Source organism: Solanum pennellii, chromosome 8, assembly GCF_001406875.1.
Source record: "Solanum pennellii chromosome 8, SPENNV200".
NCBI lineage: Eukaryota > Viridiplantae > Streptophyta > Magnoliopsida > Solanales > Solanaceae > Solanum > Solanum pennellii.
Window position 1 is genome coordinate 54,204 of NC_028644.1, and position 6,911 is coordinate 61,114.

A 6,911-nucleotide genomic window follows, 5' to 3' on the forward strand; every position below is an offset into this window, starting at 1 on the left:
TATATATATATATTTCAAGAAATGATATATAAAAAGACCAGTTTGTAAATTTTATCTCTATCTCTATAAAATAAATCAAAAATTATATCATCAACAATTTTTTAAAATGATGTTATAACTATTATGTGAGTAGTCAAAGATTACCAAGAAAGTTGTTTGAAATAAATGGAGGAGTAAAAAGTTATAGGGAAAATATTAAACAAAGAGAAAATATTAATTAACAATATAAGTATCAAAGATAATCTAAGTAAAGGAAATAACAACTGTAAGTTTCATTTCGTGTAACAATCGATTTGGTGTGATTGCATCATTAACTTAAATATATATTTTTCTCAATATCTTTTACTTTCTATTTAAATAAGTCTATTTTATTCTTTACTTACCTTTTTACAGTACCACTATCCTAAACCCTACTGTTCCTGTAGGTTTATCATTTAATTAGTTGTTGTGTCTATGTAACGACAAAGGTTTTGATTCTTTGCTCAGCTTGGATCGCGATTGAAAACTCTTCGAAAGGGGGAAGTCACAAACGAATCCTCTGACGGCTGATGAAGAGTTTTCTGAGCCAGGATCACATCCTTTGAGAGAACGGTAGAATGTATTCAAATGTTATATTTATTAAAATAATATAGTACGATACATACAATACTATATGATACAATACAATACAATACGATATATTATGAAACAATACGTAATAATCATCAAAAACAGAGTGTCATGGTCTGGTCCTTACGTGGTGGGCCAAAAAGTATATTGGGCTTTAAGCAAAATCGTGAAAGTGAATGATGTGGACCACAAAAGTTTCGTTTCTTACGAAAAAGGCCAAAATTTACGTCAATATCAGCAAAAGTTAGGAATTTAGCCAGGATTTTGCAAAAGTGGCCTCTTTTTCTCTACGTCATTGAATGTTCAATTACTTTTTAATAGTTTGCATCTACTAAGAGTTTTCAATATTAAAATTATCTTTGTTACAAAATTCGAAGAAATGTGGAGCAAACGGATTAGGGTAGATGATTAGTTTAGATAGTTAAGTGTTATCATCTCGTTTGATTTTTAATATTGGTGGTTGTAATATTATCCTGGAAAAATCTTGATATTTCATTTTTTCTATTATTTTCTACTATTTACTATTTCTTACACTTTGACTATCGTAATATGTTACTATAGTGATTGTTCTACATTGACAAGACAAACACATAAGAATATTAAAATTTTGTTGCTAAACTTCAGTCTGAAATTGTGTTCTAAATTATTTTTGCAAATTTTTATATAATACATATATGATTTAAATGATGGTCCCAAAAATAGTTATTTGTTTATATTTATTTTATTTATATTATTTGCACAAATAATTGATTTATGGATGAAACACAATAATTGTGACGGAAATTGGCTTGTTTTAGCCAAAATGTTGTAAATTAAAGTCACGCCAACCTTTTCCCAATTATCATAACTTAAGAGTAAATAATTTTACATGTTCAATTAATTGTGCAACGCTAATTAATCGGTTCTGATGGTTGTTACATATAATTATTTTAAAATGTAGCATATTATTTAACATTGTTTTGATGAATATAAGTACATAGCATTTGGTTAAATTTTACTACAATTTTTCATTATTGCATAACATTAAGCATCAATAGTTTGAATCTAATCGAAAATTTATATCTCTCTTCGCTTGCAAAATTATTCTTTCCTCCTCGATGAAAAAACAAAATAAGATTATTAAATATTAAATAGAAACAAAATGAGAAAAAAAATTAGAATACTACGCGATCACACATCAATTTACAAAAAATGAAACTTTCTAATTATCTAGTACGAAAGAAATTTAAATATCAATCGAAATAAATATTATAGTCATACTAATTACAAATACAATACAATAATAGATAACATTCAGACAAGCAACATAATAATGTTGATAATAAAATCTTATTATTAGGATTATATTTGTGAAATTCAATAATGAAATATAGCATAACATCGAAAAATTAATGTTTAGCACTTCCTAGGATTGGACAAGTTTAAGAGTGTGGTCACATGAAGTAGCTAGCTGGAGCTAATTAATTATTTCAAAGAAATCGGAGAGGTAAGTACTTTTTTATTTTGAAATATGAATTCGAGTTATGAATAGTATGAAATTACTATTATTAAGAAACGTGTTACTTTTTAGTCCACTATATAGAAAATATTATTAGTGGCAATTAATTCTTAATTATCGTTAAATATGTATTATTAGCGGTAGTTGTCACTCTTTGTAAATGTTCCTAAAGTCTTTAGCGACATTGGTTTTAATGACACTTAACTGATGTCGATAAAATCATTAACTCTCTTTATTAATGTCAATATTTATTACCACTAAAAGTTATTTTTGTTATAGTAATCAGAGATTTCCGAGTGCATGCAAATATGGACTTAAGTGATCAACCTTAATAATAAAATTGACTTTAAGTGAACCCTAATAAATATATCGAACAACGATATTGTGCTGCGGCTAATTGTTGGTAGATAATTTCTTCCATATTTTTTACCATTTCGAAGCAAAAACAAGTTGTTCAAGTTTCTATACTTATAATAATTGTCATGATATATTTCTAGTTAAATTTTCTCGAATCCTTAGAATATTTTAATAATATGAAATTTTGTGTAATGACATCAAAAGATTCTATTTGCGCAAATCAGCCCCTAACAACATTTGAATATATCCTTCTAAGTTCTAAATCTTAATTTATATGCTACTCTTTTTTAAAATCCTAATTAATTTACCCCTACAAGAAAAATTATTTGGTTAATACAAATTTTCTTTCAATGCTAGAGGTCCCCTATGTAAGAAAATCACACTTTAGCCTTTTAATTTCCTAAACCTTGTACACCTATTCTAGCTAATTAATTAAACCTAACTCATTGAAATATTTACTGCTCATACAACAAAATGCACTAAAATTTTGGGCATAATTTTTTGTTGCCAACTTATGTTTATGTACAAACATGGGATCCCTAGGACTCTACCTACTAATTAGAGTATAACAGAAATCTTGTTAGTAGTAAATAGTAATGATGTAGGGTTCAATTTGGGTGAATTTTGGCTTGGCCCCCCTTCATTTGGACTTAAATAATTGTTCTTTTAAGTCAAATAATAATAAATTTGAAATTACAACTTTATCTTTGAACTGATTTCACCTTCAAAGAAGAGTAATTGGTTAGTGGAAAATGTGAGCATATCTAATTCTAAGGTTGGCCTAGCTAATCTAACTTAATAACAGTTCACTTCTAAAGCTATTCGACCTTAAATACAGATTTAAGACACTTTTGTTAAGGAGGAAAGGACCACAATCACTCCACCATATTTTTCGGTGGACGAAATACTCAGTATATTATGGAAAAATTACGCGTATAAACAAAGATATACTAGTTGGTTAGTGAACATAGCAATAGTTTACCTTAATTACATATTACGACCTACTTTTAGTTATAATTACGTGGCTCAGCTTTTTAGTTTTGTATAATTCAGAATCTTTATAATACAATTTGTATAACTCAAAATTTATGTAATATAATTTGTATAATTGTTTGCACTTCTGATGTTTGTAATTGTATAAATTTGTTATTTCGAATTTATACAAAAATATCTGAATTATACCCGCGAATTAGACAAACCTGCGATATACAAACAAGGCAGCTTAAATTGTGGCTACGACCCGTAAATATGCAAATTATTGCTATAAAACATAATTAAATTTATTATAGTGGCTATTTACAAAATTTTTCCATATATATATATATATATATAATTGATCCTATGTTAACCATTAAGTCTAATTTGTTGGATATTTTCACTAACATTAAATATTTACCTGAAATTTCCACAATGTAAGTTATGATGATTTAAGTTAAATAGTAACGAAACTTACGTTGAATCGCTAGCCACAAATAGGATTTGTCATCATAATCCCAACAATTCCCTCGTTAAAAAATGATTACTTTCGCATTATTTTTCTTAATTAATAATTGAATGCTACTCTTTTTTACTTCTAATTAATTTACCCCTACAAGAAAAAATATTTGACTAATATACAGAATTCATCTTTCAATGCTAGAAAATCAACACATCCCAAATATAGCTGATTCTATAATAGTAGAAGCCTTGTCTTAAGCCTGGTGTACTTTTTTCTACCTATTCTAGTTAATCAATTAAACCTAAATCATTGAAAAATTTTACAGCTCTTTTAATAGGAATAACAAGTAGCACTATTTTCACAAACTTAATTAACTTAATAAATGATATAGAGAACCCCCTATCATACAACATAGTCCCTAGATTACAAATTTGAGCATATAATTTTGTAGTCAACTTATATATAATATGGATAAATATGGCATCTCTAGGACTATGAATAGTACTATTTGAGTATATATAACAAAATACATACAATTTGTAATATCCATGTATGTTTTTTTTATGCCTAGTAATATCCATTTATGATTCAAGTTGAATTATTTTTTGTTTGGAACCCCTTAAAAAATGTTTTCTAATTCAAATAATAATAAACTTTGAAACAGGGCCTTTCCTTTCTAATGATCTCAAATATTATGATTTATCTTTTGAGTGGGTTTCACCTTTAAAGTAGGATGATTAATCTGTGGATGAATAGATTAGTGATGTTGAAAATGTGAGCATATCCAATTCTGAGGTTAGCCTAATCTAACTTAATGATGAACTTCTAGAGTTTTTCGATTTGAAATATTGCACAAAACGTCTTTCTTACTCAATGATTAGTTTGTCAATGAAGTCGTCGTGGATATCAAAGATCACCAGTAGTGTCGAAAATGTGACCACATCTAATTCTGAGGTTAGCCTAATCTATCTTAGTGATGACACACTTCTAAAAATTTTTTATCTAAAATATCGCGCAAAACGTCTTTTTACTCAATGAGTTATTAGTCAATGAAGTCATTATGAATCCCTAATTCGTCTCATTTTTAGACTCTCACATGCTTGACATTAACCAACCTAGCCACTCGCACTATAGTGGTTCTCTTGGCGAGAGAAAAAAGAAGGAAGGAGAACACTCTACATCCATCGATAATAATAATAATAACAAACTCAGTAATTTCTCAAGAGTGAAGAGCTAGGGTTGGGCTATATGTGAATTTTATTCTATTTTTGAAGGATAAAAAATTATTTTTAATAGACTTTTGTTTAAAAGATGCTTTTCAAAATACATTTGAAAAATATAAAACAAACATAAATATATAAATATGATCAATTGAGTATTTATGTGCTATGGCCACCAAGACACACTTTCTTTTTCGTATATGTGTCTTCAAAACTATGAAAAAACTTACTTGTAATTAACAAGTTAAGGCACTAAATCAATACTCCATATTCTTTTTGCCGAATTATTGGCTTTGATATAAATTGTTAGACTAAAATAACTCAAAAATACTTTTAACATGGTGTAAATATCATTCACTGCCTGCAGGATTTGCTCGAAAATGCCTGACCCTTTTCTTCTTTCAATGTCCGACTTTGTTCACATTGATCACCTAAACCTAACCAATTATTTTTTATGGCGAATTTAATAGGACTACGCTCGTGCTCACGAATATAAAATTCTAGGTTAGACCATACTATTCGAGAAAATAAGGGCCCCGAACAAGAAAAGAATAAGACAAATTGTCTTAATATTTTCATAAACGCTAAATGTAGGGACCTAAAATGATGTATGCCACATATATATTCTATCATATAACATATAGTACCCACTGTTTTATTTGTATTCATGTATGGCCCCCCTCGATTTATTAGCCATACATAACGTTTTCAAGTCAAATAATCCACCTAGCTACTAGTACTAAGTTGTTTCCTTCGTAAGAGAGAAGTAAGAAAAAAACAATTTATCATGAATGTTGAGTTATATATATATACCTTCATTTTAACTATATGATTTTTGAATTGCATCGATTCGGCTTAGTGAAATTCATACAATGTAACTATGCCCATAAGATATAAAATGTTCTCTAAAAAAAAAGAAATTTTATTCTAATTTAAGGTTTGAAGCGAGAACTCTAGTTGAGAAAGAAGAGATCTCATTCACCCCAATTCAAATCGCGCAAGCATATCCTATGAAAAGGTTAATTTTCGTTTAGATTCAAAATTTGAGATATTCATTTTATCATACCCTTAGATCCTATGAAATATATGACTTAAACCTAAGATAATCGTATTTTATGTAATAAGAGAAAAATAGTTTATTATGTTTTCGCCACAAATATATAAAACTCTCAATCAAAACAAGAGGAATTTAATTAACAGTAAGAAATATTATAGTGAGTAATAATTGTTCCTCTATTTTAAATTAGAGTCTCAATTCGAGCATGAAAATAGAATTGCATTATGAACAAAATGATTAACCGAAGTGACAATTTTTATCTAAATTTGAATTACTCACGCTTCTAAATAAATATCACATGTCGAATGAAAAAACATATAAATATTAGTATTATATATTAAATAAAGGAGAGAGAGAAAAGAAATGTCTTTTCGTTTTCCTTTAATTACGGATCATAATGGGTTAAGATAACAATCGGGACAGAATCCAACCCAACCTAATCGAAATCTTCTTGGGTCAAAAAGGGTTGAGTCAAAACGTGTTAGGTAATGAATTATATAACGGGTCAAGACCTAACCCAACCCAATTTTTACTTAACTTTTTGTTTGTTCTACTAAACTATTTTAGTGCCTAGCCAAATTATTTTTTTTCTTTATTATGCCTATATATAACATATCGAATTGAAAATAAGTTTTTTAAAAATATTTTGACAAGATTTTTCAAGAGCCATTTCAAATTACATATCAAGCCAGTTTTTAATGACGGCTATGGGTCAATGGCACCCCCCCCCCC